Source organism: Canis lupus, chromosome 36, assembly GCF_011100685.1.
Source record: "Canis lupus familiaris isolate Mischka breed German Shepherd chromosome 36, alternate assembly UU_Cfam_GSD_1.0, whole genome shotgun sequence".
NCBI lineage: Eukaryota > Metazoa > Chordata > Mammalia > Carnivora > Canidae > Canis > Canis lupus.
Window position 1 is genome coordinate 23,403,615 of NC_049257.1, and position 15,091 is coordinate 23,418,705.

Genomic DNA, 15,091 nt, shown 5'->3' on the forward strand with positions numbered 1-15,091 from the left:
CTCTTCTGGAGCCGGGATGTCCCATCTTTATGCCCTTGGACATCGGAGCTTCTGGTTCTCAGGCCTTCAGACTTGGACTGAATTGTATCACCGGCTTTCCTAGTTCTCCAGCTTGCAGGCAGTTGATCATGGTACTTCTCAGCCTTCATGACCATGTGGGCCAATTCCTATCACAAATCTCTTCATAGCTATCTGTCTTTCTATATACTATTGGTTCCGTTTCACTGGAAGAAGATCTTGACTAATAGAGGCCCCATTCCGGGCCCATGGAATCAGAAACTCTGTAGTCTATATTTTAACATTTAAGCCTTCCAGGTGATGACAAGGCATGCTAAAGTATGAGAAGCAACTTCTTCTCTATTCAACATCTTCCTGTCTGACGGTATTGATGAGAAATAGGAAGGTACTCAAGAATCCAGAGATAAACTGAATACGAGATGTTCTACATACAAGTATTTGAAAATCTAAGGTATATAGAACGGCATTTTTAGAACTGGGCTTGAACACAGGAGAGGTACTTACTAAAAATACATAAGCCTCGGCCCCACCCAGACCTAGTGAATTAGAGTGTGGGAGTCCGGGCTGATTGCCTCCTTCCAGACAGTTCTGAGGCACCAAGTATTATAGCCATAGAATAAAGTATAGCTTATGGGTAACATGAGTTATCTCTGGGCAATGGGACCGAGAATGATCTTTACTTCCTACATTTTTTTTTGCATTTTTTTGAGTTGGATGGCAATAATCCTACATTACTTTTATAATCAGAAAATAACAACAAGGCAATTGTGAGAATAAAAGTGGACAGAATAGCATCAGATCCTCCTGGAGCCCTAGGAACTCAAGGGGCTGACCTATTTTGTTGACATCATTCATACCAGAGGGGTGCCAGGCTCAGATTCTGGCATAGGACTGGTGGGTCCCAATCCTAGAGGCACTGAGGAGCTATGTAAATCTCCTCGCCCAAGCCTCCATTTCTTCATCTCTCAAGCACAGATAGAATCTGTTTCACAGTGTTGCTGTGGGAATCATGAGTACTTAGTACAGTGCTTAGCACATAATGAGAATTCCAAATGTCAGCTCTTAGCAGTACAAGGATAACTATGTTTTCTGATTATCTATGGCCCTTGGTTTTACACCTATTCTTAGCTCTATTTTCTACGAGTCATATATTGATCAATCTCTCCATTTTTTTATAATGCTTAAAAAAATTGGTCATGTCTCTAAGTGGAAGATGTCCCTCTTCGTGGATAATAACTCTTGTGCATCACCCTGGACTTCCACCATTTCATCTGATTCTGGTCCCCTGCCATGATTCTCACTCTCCTTCCTCTTGACAAAAAGCCTCATTCTAGCTCTTTCTCCATCCAGTGCCCAGCACCTTCATGCTTCCACTTTTCCCCTTTCAGTTTGGTGTCTGTTACCTTTGCCATATTTATGTGACTCCCCAAAGGCTGAAACTGCAGGTTATCACTGTGCATTTAATACATTTTTTTTTCTTTGCTAAATTCTCTTAGGATTAAAGTTCAGCATCACCAACTATTCTTTTTCCACCTTGGACATAATTCATGATTTGAGTTTCTGAAGCTCCATCAAGCAGAACATTCCTGAGTCTCAGATTAAGAACTGATTAAAAAAAATCCTTCCCAGGTTTGTGCATCAAGGGCAAGAACGGATGCTGTGCCCCATGCAGTCTTGCTTGCAGGTGCTTCCTGTCAGGTCCAGAACCGAGCTACACTTCCCTTTTTCAAAGAGAGATTTCATATGTGCCAAAGGCTTAGCACCTGATTGGGATCTTTTTTTTCTACCAGATTTAATCAGGCACTTGTAAAAACACCGAGGAAAGGGGTTTAGGAGAGAAACTGATCAACTTTCTACTTTCTGAAGCACTTTTATATGGAAAACAACTACTTTAAGGCAATGGTTTTCAGATTTTAGCGGGCATGAGAATCACCTAGGGGGTTGCTGTAGATCTAATGTTCTGTCCTCCACAAATTCATATTTTGAAATCCTAGCACCTCAGGGGATGTCATTGGAAGGTGGGGCTTTGGGGGAGTGAACAGGTCCTGAGGTGGAGCCCTCATGAATGGGATTAGTGCCCCTATAGAAGAGACCTCACAGAGCTCCCTTGGCCCTTCTGTCTTGGAAGGTGAGTCTATGAGGAAGTGGGTCCTCACCAGACACCAAATCTACCAGTGATTTGGGACTTCCCATCCTCTAAAACCGAGAGAAATAAATTTCTGTTATTTATAAGACAGCCAGGTTATGATTTTCTCATAGTTAAAGCAGCCCAGATGGACTAAGACAAGGGCTTATTACAACCCAGGTTACTGGTCCCACCTCAGTTGCCAATTTAGTAGACCTACAATGAGGTCTGAAAATTACCATATCTAACAAGTTCCTGTGGGGTTGCTGACACCCTAGCTCAGGAAATTCACTCTGAGAACTACTCTTTAAAAGAGTCTATCCTAAGAATCTTGAGAACTTGGTCTGCCCTAAAAGGGGAGGAGAGTTAGTACTAACTGTGCTAGGAAACTTCTAGTCATACCCTGTTTCTCTCTTTTCTTCCTCCTACTCATTGACTAGGACTCAGATTTGCCAATTTCAGCCCAAGAAAGTGACCCTTCCCATGCTCACTAAATTCAGAGAAACTTTTCTACAAGAACCAAAGAAATCTCTAACCCTTGCCTTAGAAAAATTCATCACCACTTTACCGATGATTATAATTTTAACAGCAAAATGTAAAATGTAGCTCTACAGGTGTGAGCCTCGGTAACTCTGCTGACGGACTTGTCACTCAGCAGACCTTCTCATGGCCCCTAAGGCAAGTCTGTACTCTCAGCTGGTGCACTTTCAGTTTCCCTGCCCTGAATGTCACTCCATCCTGTCTATCTACATCCATCACCACTTTGAAAATAGTTTCCTAAGAGTTAGTGCCTCCGTAATACCTGTCTTTAGAAATGGACTCACAGATAATTCACTTGTTTTGCTTTCCAGTGGGTAAACACAGTTCATAGTTCCTATATCTCATTTTCTATTATTTTCTAGTATCTTCTGGCTGATTTATCTTCCTCTTTTTTTTTAAGATTTTATTTATTTGAGAGAGAGACTGAGAGACAGAGCACGAGCAGGGGGAGAGGCAGGGGCAGAGGGACAGAAAGAAGCAGACTCCCTGCTGAGCATGGAGCCCAACGTGCTGGATCCCAGGACTTTGATCATCATGACCTGGGCCGAAGGCAAGATGCTTAACCGACTGAGTCACCCAGGCACTGCTGATTTGTCTTCCTGCTTTTAATTTTGCTATCTTCTGACCACAGCACTCTTCCCCTAACACTGGGAGATACAGGGAATAAAAACTAATGATAGTATCTCCTTTCACCGCCTGAGCTTCTCTGTAAATGATGCATAGGGCAGGACACAGCCAGGTTATCCCTGAATGAGAGACCAAGGAGAAGCAGGAAAGCACTGAACTTGGCTTTCCTGCCTCTAAAAAATCCACACTGTCAGGGCCAACGATGACAAAGCTCCCATGCATATCTTGGCTTCAGTGGCCCCCAGAGGCTAATTGTAATCTGCTTATTTTTCTCTCTCATTTAGAGCAGATACAATTACCATGCTTAGGAAGGTAGCCCAGCCAGAAGGTTAGAGGGTTTTGTTTTGTGCTAAATTTTTGCTTCCATGCTCAGAGAATGTGTTACACAACTACTGTGAAATAGCACCTGCTCTGTTTACTAACACAATATTATAAAAGTAAAACATAATTAAAAAGAAAAAAAAAAAGAACTGGATGACCGGGGTCCCAGAACAAAACTCAACCACAAATTGTCACCTCATACCTATAATTACCACAATAATTTGAGTGTGGAACAGATGCCAAATGATTCAGACCAGGCAGGTTAGATTCCCCTGCTGTGTGGCTGAACTTTTCAGGTGCATCTTAACATTGCATTGCTGTGAATATCAAAAGCACAGCAAGGGTCCCCCAAAGCTGGCAAAGCCAATAAATTCAGGGACTCACAGGCTTCCAGGAGCAAAACATATTCAGCATTTGTTCTACAGAAATGATTTATTCTATTAGATCAATGGTTTTCACTCTTTCCTTCCTTCTTTAGGTGACCCTTTTTCTACTTTGATGTTCAACATGTATATCCAAAAGTTCTGGCAGAAGCTGAGTAACCAGCTTCCCATGACCCAGCCAAGAAACGCTATAAGGATCTCAAAGCATCTCCTGCAGACCTCTACAGCCCCACGGAACACAGGTGAAATAGCAACAGTGATATTGTACCGATTCCCAGAAAGAACAATAACTATAAAGACACTAGGATATAATTCCAAATTTTTCTCTATTCGTTCACATGAAAGTTAGATTTATTTATATGGAAGGAGGCACACTCTTGTTATAAACCAGCCTGCCGGGGCACCTGGGATGGCTCAGTTGGTTAGGCATCTGCCTTCGGCTCAGGTCATGATCTCAGGGTCCTGGACTGAGCCCCACATCGGGGTGGAGGGTGTCTCTGTTCAGTGGGGGAGTCTGCTTTTCCTTCTTCCTCTCCCTGCCCCACCTCATCTCATGCCCACTTGTGCCCTCTCTCTTAAGTAAGTAAGTAAGTAAGTAAGTAAGTAAGTAAGTAAATAAATAAATAAATAAAATCTTAAAAAATAAAAACAAACCAGCCTGCAAACAGATTTCTGCCAATTCTAAATATTATACCTGGTTCTCTGAAGGCAATCTCTCCAAACGAGGTAGTGTGTATGAAAATATACACACAGAAAATAAATGAAAGTTTAATTAACCTTAAAAATTATTATTAAGGATTCCATTCAGTATAATGTGACATACTATGACATAATGAAAAGATATTAGAGCCAGAAGATATGGGGTAAAATTCCAATTCTGTTATTTCCTAGCTATGTGGCCTTGGCAAGTCTCTCAACCTCTCTGAATGTTAGTTTCTGATTTTTTAAAAAGAGCTTAAAAAACAATGCTGATAGTAAAATTTATCAGGGTAATTGTAAGGTTTACCTACTGACTAGTCAGCTTCTCTTTATTAGCAAAGTCTCATGAGTGATTAGCAAAGATTAGAACTGTTTTCCCCTTGAAACTAGCTAGACACAGAGATAAACATCTCTTGTTCAATCTAACCAACCGAGATTTTCCCTGGTTGCAAAATCCCAACTGTAAATCCTCCTACTTGTAACTTGTCTACTCCTTCCTATAAAAGACTAAAGCAAAACCACTCTGTAAAGACACACTCTGATCTGTGGGTCTAGGGTGTTCTCCCTATTGTAATAGCCTGAATAAAACTGATTTCCTTATTTTTTAGTTTTTGTCTTTGATGATAACATACATGTAAACGTGCCTGAATCGTATTTGGTTCTCATTAATTGGAAGCTTTTATTAAGGATCTTCTATAAATAGTGCTCTGAGTATAAACTATGAGGTGTACAAAGATGAGCAGAATGCATCTTCTGCACTGGCATCTGCTGAATCTAGCAGCAATTCCATATATTTATGATGCTAAAATCTTACTTTTCTTAAGTTTTCCCAACTTCCATGATGATGAGCTAATTTTGGCAGATCAGTAAACAATGTGAATTAACTCAAACTACTTTAATGGGAACTTTATAGTCATCTATTCATAAAAACTATAAATAGAGTTGAACTTTAATATGCATACCAATTCTGCAGGACTTAGTTGAGATGGCTCCATTTTCATGAAGCCTTCTCTAATTTCTGCAGTCAGAAATAACCTCCAGTCTCTGTGGTCCAGCTTGCATCTTTACTTTTTCTAATACTACCTTTCACATTATGTTCTATATTATTCTTAGTCATGTACATGTCTGATTTTCTCTCTAGATTTTATGTTGATTGAGACTAGGTACAGTGCCTTATTTTCTCTGGCATGATGTCTTATGCAAAGGATATATTCAATTAATGTTTGCTGAATTGAGTCTATAATACTCTTTGATGCCTTAGATCATACTAATCAGGCAGTGTGTATCTGAATATCTCTTCATAAAATGTCACAGTCTACACTGAGAAGACTAAGTAATCAAGAAAAGATCACAGAGAATGGGATAGAAAAAGAAGAGGGGAGTGTGAAAAGAAAACTAACAATACATTGAGAAATCTAAGAAGGTAAAATCACACAGGAAAAAATGCATCATAAGTAACTTAAATACAGAGCATATTATTCCAACTCTATATATTTTTGGGTAAAGGCAGATTACAGTCAAGGTCTTTAGAAATTTTACCTATACTAACAAGTCATAATCAGAAAGTGGTAAGGGTAACATTGTGATATCCCTTTCAACAGAGGTCATCAGTGGAATGCTAGTAAATCTTAGCAACCTACTATCCAGGGTGGGAAAAGGGAGCCCTGATTTGTAGCAACACCAATTTCTACAGCGTAAATATTTCCAACATGGCTGATTTTAAGGTATCAATAAATTACTTAATACAAGTTTGGAAAGAGGTGCACACGGTTGGCTCACTCAACTCAGTGAAGCTGGTTCCATCACACTACTGCCAATTCCCTTTCCCCTACCTTCCTTCTTTTACTTTCTTCCAAGGAAGAGGAATGGAGTAGAGTAGATCTAGGGAAAGGGCAGTAAAAGAATAGGGCTTCACATAAAGTTTTGCTTCTCAGTTTCCCGTTTGGGATTATGTTTTGGAGACAATGGATCACCTCCAATTCATACTTTCCACCTCACTTTTCAGAGCAACTTGAAAATCCAAGAATCACTTTGGAAATAAAATGAAATGAAACCTACTATCTTCTTTTAGGCTACTGATGAAAATGTTAGGAAGACTTGAATCATGATAAATATTACTCTTAATCTGACAAAATGATGAGAGTTTAGCTCCTCTGAATCTTAAAACTATAAACTTATATATGAGAAAGGCTGAAACTACTGAATTATTGGCATTTTTAGCTTCTCCACTGTTACATACTAAGAGGTAACTTTCTAGCTACAGGGTGCACTTCATCAGTTGAGCCAATATTTACTTATCAAAAATCTATGTGCTTATTTTCTCTTAATACAAAATATACTGAAATAAGTTGAAAAAAATTTTGCATGGTTCTGCGTATTTATGCGAATTAGTAAGGGCTCAAAGATCCATGAGTAGCATGAATCAGACCTCAAGATATGTGACTATTAACAAAAATGTAATACAATAGCCCATCTTCTGAACTTGTTCAGGATCATCACTACCAGATGCATCATCACTCTAACATCTTCCAGCCACCCTTGGGCTGGTGTAAACAATAAGTTCATGGAGTTTCCTGGATTTATCTTCAAGGATACGCAGAAGAAATCTAGCTTTTTGAAAACATATACTTTGTGGCATCTAATGACACTGGAAAATCCCTAAGAAAATCTTCCTGGAATAACTCAGAAAGGTACCAAAATTAAAAATAAACCTTATTTTCTAAGTGTGGGCTAGAATGACGTGGGAGGGCATCTTCCCAGGAATAGTTATAAAAGTTATTTTGGCTCCAACTCTGTATTTTAGAACCTTAGAGAAGTTATTTATATTCTTGTTCTGCATTTTCAGAACCTTGTATCATTTTAAGCTACAAATATAAGAATTTTTAATCACAACTAGTTGGATATCTATTTTCCCACTTGTATAACTGCCACACTGGTGTGTGGTCTGGCGTGATTCTCTATAACTGGCATTGTCAACTAACAAGAGACAGAAAGAAGACTGGCCTACACTCTGGAAGAACACAGCCGTAGCAAGGATTTGGTGGCTGGCACATAGCCAGCGCCTGCAAGAGCACTACCATCATTATCGGGGGGCTTCTCTGAGAGCCTTCATGGTAAAATCCCAAACATTTAGATTTATTTTAAATTATTCTGTTTAAAATATAAGCACCAAAAACAGAATAAATTTGATGTTAAAACTTAAAATGTTTAGGGCACCTGCATGGCTCAGTCGATTGACTCTTGATTTCTGCTCAGGTCCTGATCTCAGGGTCATGAGATTGAGCCCTGTGTCAAGGCTCAATGTACTCAGCATGGAGTCTACTTGGGATTCTCTCTCTCCCTCTCTCTTTCTGCTTCTTCCCTCTATATCTTTCTCTCACTCTCTAAAATAAACAAATAAAAATATTTAAATATAAATAAGTAAATAAATAGGAACTGAAGATTAAGACTCATTAGATAGACCATCCAAGAACATTTGAAAGTTTGAGAGAAAATTTAGTGGGCAGTTGCCTGTTTGGGAGGACAAGGGACGCCCAGAATCTGGACTTTATGTCTCTCTGAGGAATTCATATCTTTTTAGTTTTGGTGGGAGGTAAGCCCACACCTCACTATGAGAGCCTATTATGGACTGAATATTTATGTTCCTCCAAAACCCTATCCCACCTGAGCTGAAACCAAGAGTCAGATGCTTAACCAACTGTGCCACCCAGGTGCCCCAACTTCTATTTCTTTATAAATGGGTTTTCATATGCAATCATATTTTAAAATAGAATGGCAGTTGTTTTTGTTTTTGTTTTGCTTTCCTGAAAGTGAAATCTCTTTAGGTTCACTAGAACAAGCCCAAGGATCTTCTATTTCATCCTCTCTTCCTTGCTCTCCCATCTCTCATTTGTCAGAGTAAATTGGAAGTAAAAGTTATCTGATCATTCCTCATTCCTGTATATCTCCCTTTATCTCTCTCTCTCCTAGGTACTTGCCATTCTTCTGCTGACACCCCCTAATCTGAGGCCCCAGTGTACCTACCCCCGCTATCCTGTGTTTCATCACAGGCTTCTTTTTTTTATTTATTTTATTTTATTTTATTTTATTTTATTTTATTTTATTTTATTTTTTTAAAAGATTTTATTTATTCATGAAAGACACACAGAGAGAGAGGCAGAGACACAGGCAGAGGGAGAAGCAGGCTCCATGCAAGGAGCCCAATGTGGGACTCGATCCCGGGTCTCTAGGATCACGCCCTGGGCTGAAGGCAGGCTAAACCACTGAGCCACCCGGGCTGCCCCCATCACGGGCTTCTTACAGTGATTCTTCTCACAGCTGTCCAGATGTTCCCTTGTTATTCTCAATTCTGGAGCTCATTTCTCCCTTGGATTAATGCTTACTGTGAAGTTTCAAATTGTGGAAGTGCTTCTTCCACTGCAACATGTAGTAGATAGCTCATAAATGCCTGAACATTCCAGCGATTTGGTGCCCGAAACACGAGGTGTTCTATCTTTCCAGTTCACTTGCAAATAGCTTGTCAATTTTTGTTTGAACACTAATATGACCCCCTGACATACATGAAGGCTAACAAAATGAAAACAGTACTACCAGAGGGAACAAAAGCCAGTGGTTGGCAGTGTGGTACAGAGAAAAAACAAAGTTCAGCAAAAATTATTCCCACACATTTTGAAACTGCTCTGGAATGATACTATGGGTTCCAGCCTTTGAAACATCTGTCTTGGAATGACCCATCTTGGTGAGGAGGTGGAGTGATTCATCAGATGGGAACCTTGGTGAAGTTGCCAATTTCCACCAAAGAATATTGACCTTATCTCCTAATCATAACTTTTTCTAAAGTAGATGGATTTATTTTCCACCAACAATCCTGAGTGCCTATCCATCTAGGCCCTAGCCGAGGGATGTAATCTTAGACTGTCATCCAGTTTAGTTAAAAATCTGGTCGAGATAGGCGATATTTGGGGGATGACTGATTAAACAATTTCTTCTGCATGTTCTCAGTGATAGTTTAGAACAGGCCAAAGATTACCTAACTGGATCATAATTTTCTGTCTCCTTACAGATGTACTTTCACCGGGTTTTGTCAGAAAGCCTTCAGCCTTCATGGAAGAGAAGTAGTAACAGAAATAACAGAAATAAAATCCATTACAGTTTCTTCAGGAGTGATGGTACAGATATTTTCGAGTTTCAGACACTGTCTCCCACATGAAACTCCATGTGAGAAATGCCTTTTAGTCATATTTCTCACGTATACAAGGAAGCCTCTGCCTTTCCTGAGGGTGTCTCTCTTCTTCAATAGTAAGAATTATGTAACTGATAATATATTCCCCCTTACTTTGTCTAATGGGGAGTTCAGATGCAAGAATGAGCCTCAAAGAAAGAACCAAGATGGAACTTAATGCTTGATTATTCATATTTTTCCTCTGACCTTACTTATCTTTATGATATATAAGGGTGTGTGTGCATGTATGTGTGTGTATAAAAGTCTCTTTAAATGTGTGTATTTGTATATATATATATTCAGCCATTATTTTCTTACATATTCACATTAGCAGCAGCAATAAATCCTTTGTGGCAGATAGTATATGAATAAATATATAAACATATGAACAAATGTGGCCAAATAGCATATTAGGGTAAACTTTAGCTGTGCTCATTACTAACAGGAATGACTAATAACAGTGGTATCATTACTCCTACCAGGAATGGTAAGCACATACTACCGTGTGTGGGAGGCATGTGACGGGTGAGAACTTAAGAAAGCATACATGAGCAGGTAAGAGAGCATAAGGCAAAACTTCTGCCCTCAAGTCCTGAAATCTAACTGAGATGTTTGTGTTTAGGCAGGCAAGCCAAGTAGCAGTATCCATCCTACATAAGAAAGGAAGAAATTCCAACAGACAGAAGGAACATTGTCATGACCATGTCCCTTCAAGAGTATAAGTCCCCTCCCTCTGCTGTCCCCAGGGAGGCCTAGGCGGACTCACCATCCTCTCAAAATCCAGAATGCTTTTGTCTACAACAGCTTTGAAGGAGACTTCTTAATCTAAAAATACTGATTTGATACGTACCACAGGAGGGAGAGTTACTTTATTTTCAGGGACTTTTTTATTGTATATTTTAAAACACTTTAAAATTTCCCATTTTTTTTATTGTGACTCAGCGAGAAATAAATTTTACTTCATAGCTTAGAATGTATACATATACATAACTAAAACATAAGTTTTACAAGACGCTATTGATCCTTTCTCTTTGTGACACTATTTTTAAACTTATTTCATTCCATTTCATTTCTTAAAGCATTCTTATTATGACCTGTTGAATTAAGTTTAGTATAAATAGCATTGCTTTGAGAAAATAGGAAATTCAAATTTCTAAGGGGCAAGTGTTTGAATTTACTGAAGGAAACTATTCTTTTTAAAGATCAAAGGAGATTGGAACAACTTCAGATGGATGATGCAGCATACTGCTTCTTAGCTCATTAAGTATTTGCTCAGAAATCCAAAATATGTAGAGTTGAGTCATGCAACTCTTCCTGAGAGAAGAAAATACATCCCCAAGTTGTATTCCCAATAGGAACATATCAACCCACACACGTAAATCAAATTTCAAGTGCCTCTAGTATTAGTGTCTCCAGATTCTAAATATGGGCTTGACTTCTAATTTCCTTTCTCTCTATCCTTGGCTTTAATGAACTTAAAAGATATTTTTATATATGCAAATACTTCAGTAATTCTGAAAACCGCATCACTATTGACTAATCAATGATGACCTTAATCTTAGATTTCTATACAGAAAAAGTAAATTGTTCAGGAAACAAAAGGGGAAAATAAAACCCCTTCTTTCATTAACTGATACCATGGTTAATCACCAAACTTAAAGAATTTGAAAAGTACAATGCTACTATTATTAATAACTCCTCAATCAATCAAAACTGGGAATGGAAACATTTCAAATTTGCCAGCATAACCTTTAGGCTTATTCATGCCACAAACCTCTTAGCTGAGTCTTAGCACTCCCCGGGAAAATATTAAGTAAGTTATTGGGTTGTGTTTTTGTCTTTGTTTTTGTTTTACCATGTCAACTCTAAGATAACACTTAATTCTTACTGGGTGTTTTTAGTGCCAGATCACATTGGACAGAAACCATACCTTTAACAGATGGTTCTATTCTAGCCACAATCATATCACATTAACTTCCCAGCCTACCTATTAATATCCAACCAAATTAGAGCTTGGTGAACTTCTGGCAGGTTTGTGACAGTTCCTAAAACCTGCAATTTTAAGTAATTACAGAAATTCTGGGCAGGAAGCCCTCTAAGAAGATGATCAGCTTCATTACTTTCCTTTAAAACTTTGAGACCATCCCAAGGCAAGAGTTCTTTCTTCTCTTTTAACTTGGAGGGAAGAAAGGATATTAGCATGAAGGATCACTCACTACGTGAGTGGAACCATGCTAGGTCTACTACACATTTGATCTCATTTAGGCCTTGTATCTTAAGGTACTAGGAATTACTATCTGTAGTTTACAGAAGGGGAAGTCAGGCTCAGAGAAACTAAGTAAGTTGATCAAGGACAAAGAGTGCATGTGAGTTGGGGTCTGACCAGCAATCTGCAATAACTAACGCTCCTCTGTCAGCTTTCCCAGTAGTGGGCTAGGGCTGGCCACGCAGACGCACGAGAGCCAGTGGTGCGCAGCTCTTTCCAACTCCACATTTGGTGAGGTCATACCAGTAGCTTGAAATTGGCTGTGGTGGGAGTATTTAGACCATGCAAACTGGTAAACACTATAAATCAGGGCTTTCTTCTTCAGATAGTCATTTACCAGCACACCACTACCTATAGCATTCATATATATTTTTAAATGATTTACTTATTTTCGAGAGAGAGAGACTGTGTATGCATGAGTAGGGGAGGGGGAAGAGGGAGGGAATCTTCGAGCAGACTGCCTGCTGAGCATGGTGCCCAATCCAGGGCTTTATCTCATGACCCATGAGATCATGACCTGAGCCGAAATCAAAAGTCAGACACTTAACTGATGAATCACCCAGGCACCCCTAACACTCATATTTAATATTTCACAAATGTCATGATTGGATGTTTCTATTCATAGTTTTTTTTTTTCATTTTCAAAAACAAATAACAATGAGATACAGGCATACTATCTCTCAGTATGTGCTTCTCAAATTTACTTTCTATGTATTTTTGCCTACTGTTAAGAAAAACTTCAGTTATCTAAGTAGCTGCAATAATATAATAAATCTCCATATCTGGGGTACTTGGGTGGCTCAGTGGTTGAGTGTCTGCCTTTGCCTCAGGGCGTGATCCTGGATCCTGGCATCGAGTCCCTCATCAGGCTCCCTGCATGGAGCCTGCTTCTCCCTCTGCCTGCGTCTCTGCCTCTCTCTCTCTGTGTCTGTCATGAATAAATAAATAAATAAAAATCTAATAATAAATAATAAATAAATCTCCATGTCTTCATTATCCAGACTTAGTGATTATCAAAATATAGCCAACCTTAGTTCATTTATACTCCCTAACACCTTTTTCTCCCCAGCCAGATTATTTTTAAACAAATTTCAGATATTTTATCATTTTATTTGTAAATAATCAGTTTGTATTCCTAATAGATAAGCTCATTTTAAAACATTATAATAACATCATACTTCTACTTTAAAATTACCAGTAATTCCTTAACATCATCTAATACCCCATCCCCTCTATTTTCAGTTTTCCTTGATAGCATCAATGCTGTTTTTACAAAGTTTGCTTTGCTCAAATCAAAAGCCAAAGTTCACACATAACGCTTGAACAAAATGTCTCTTAAATATTAATTTATCTTACTCATTTACTTAATTTTTAAATTGTTTTACCAACTCCCCTCTTCCCTTTTTTTTTTCTCATGTCATTTATTTGTAGAAGAAATTCAGTCATCTATCCTATAGAATATCTTAACTTTTGGGTTTTGTTGACTGGATTCCATGGTATCATATAACATGTTCCTTTTTCTTCTATATTTTTGAAAATTAATAGCTAAACCTAGGGGTTTGAACAAATTTATGTTCTATTTTTTGGCAAGTATATTTCATGAATAGGATTATGCACCTGCTACTTGTATAATACTTGTTGTTTTTCTCTCTCTCTTTCTCTCTGTAATTAATGAGTTTTGGTGTTCCCACCCTAACTCATTTCTTCTAAAGATTCCTCATCAACTTTCACCCAATGATTCGGGCAGCCATTGATGATCATTTCTCAGATTATTTCAAAAGGAGTTGCAAAATAATGATGGCTTAGTTTTTGTATTTCTTCTGCAATTATTGCCTAGAATTCTTTTACAAAGCAGACATTTTTTCTTACCAACTCTTTGGTTAACCTGATTTACAGTTTGTCAGAAAAGGTAAGATAAATATTTTTTTTCTTTCACTTTATCAACCAATTTTTAGAATGAATTTGTGCCCTCATTTCCTTGGATCAAGGAGGTTTTTGGTTTTTACTTTTTGGTATCATTATACACTCGTAAGTTTTTAACATATTTGATGTATTTCAATACATTTCAGTCAGCTTTTTAGAAATTCTTTCAATTTGGTTCCTATGTCTTTCTGACACGACTCCAGTAATTTCTGATAGCTTCTTTGCTTTCTAGTACATTTCAAGCTCTTGACATTTCCTGCCCCAGTCCTAGAAACAGGTATTTTTTCTGAGGAGCTTGATTTCTTGCAGTGGGAAATTGTTCTGTGCACTATTTGAACTGATTCTGTCTCAACTCAGGAGAGATTCTCAACTGGAACACTCTGAGCACTCACAGACTACAGATGAAGGACAAAGTACTGGCAGCTAGTGTCTGAACTTTCTTAGAGCAAAAATTGCCATCTTATTACAGGATCTGTCAGGTTCAATGTATACAATATAATCTTTAATTTTTTTTTAAATTTTATTTATTTATGATAGTCACAGAGAGAGAGAGAGAGAGGCAGAGACACAGGCAGAGGGAGAAGCAGGCTCCATGCACCGGGAGCCTGATGTGGGATTCGATCCCGGGTCTCCAGGATTGCGCCCTGGGCCAAAGGCAGGCGCCAAACCACTGCGCCACCCAGGGATCCCTATAATCTTTACCATATCCTAACTCATTACTGATTGCCTCAAGCATATGAATGAGTGATTGTTCACAAGATGACACACCCTTTATATATTAGTAGAGGATGGGGAAGATCCAGGTTTTGTGGAAACTGAAGTCTAAATAGTTGGAAGGGGCCTCTCCTTTAGAAAATGAATATAAAATTACAAATACAAAATTAAACAAGAAGGTGGGTGTTTAGTTGACCAAAAATACCAATGCAAATTACAAGTGCAAAAAGGCTAAAAAAAAATCACAAAATATA

At 38.5% G+C, this 15,091-nt stretch overlaps 1 protein-coding gene and 1 long non-coding RNA gene across 14 annotated transcripts in view; one reads left to right on the plus strand and one right to left on the minus strand.

The window, feature by feature from the left end:
• LOC102153647 overlaps positions 1–10,872 on the plus strand; it is a 39,717-nt gene extending 28,845 nt beyond the window's left edge. For 2 of the 5 annotated variants that reach the window (XR_005384804.1, XR_005384806.1), the window contains 4 exons: positions 1,515–1,647; positions 4,110–4,256; positions 7,204–7,403; positions 9,776–10,872. This is a non-coding gene — a long non-coding RNA (uncharacterized LOC102153647). The remainder of the gene's footprint in view (positions 1–1,514; positions 1,648–4,109; positions 4,257–7,203; positions 7,404–9,775) is intronic. The other 3 variants (XR_005384805.1, XR_005384802.1, XR_005384807.1) reach the window with 2 other exon arrangements.
• ZNF385B (zinc finger protein 385B) overlaps positions 1–15,091 on the minus strand; it is a 386,057-nt gene that overhangs the window by 161,903 nt on the left and 209,063 nt on the right. The window lies entirely within an intron of this gene.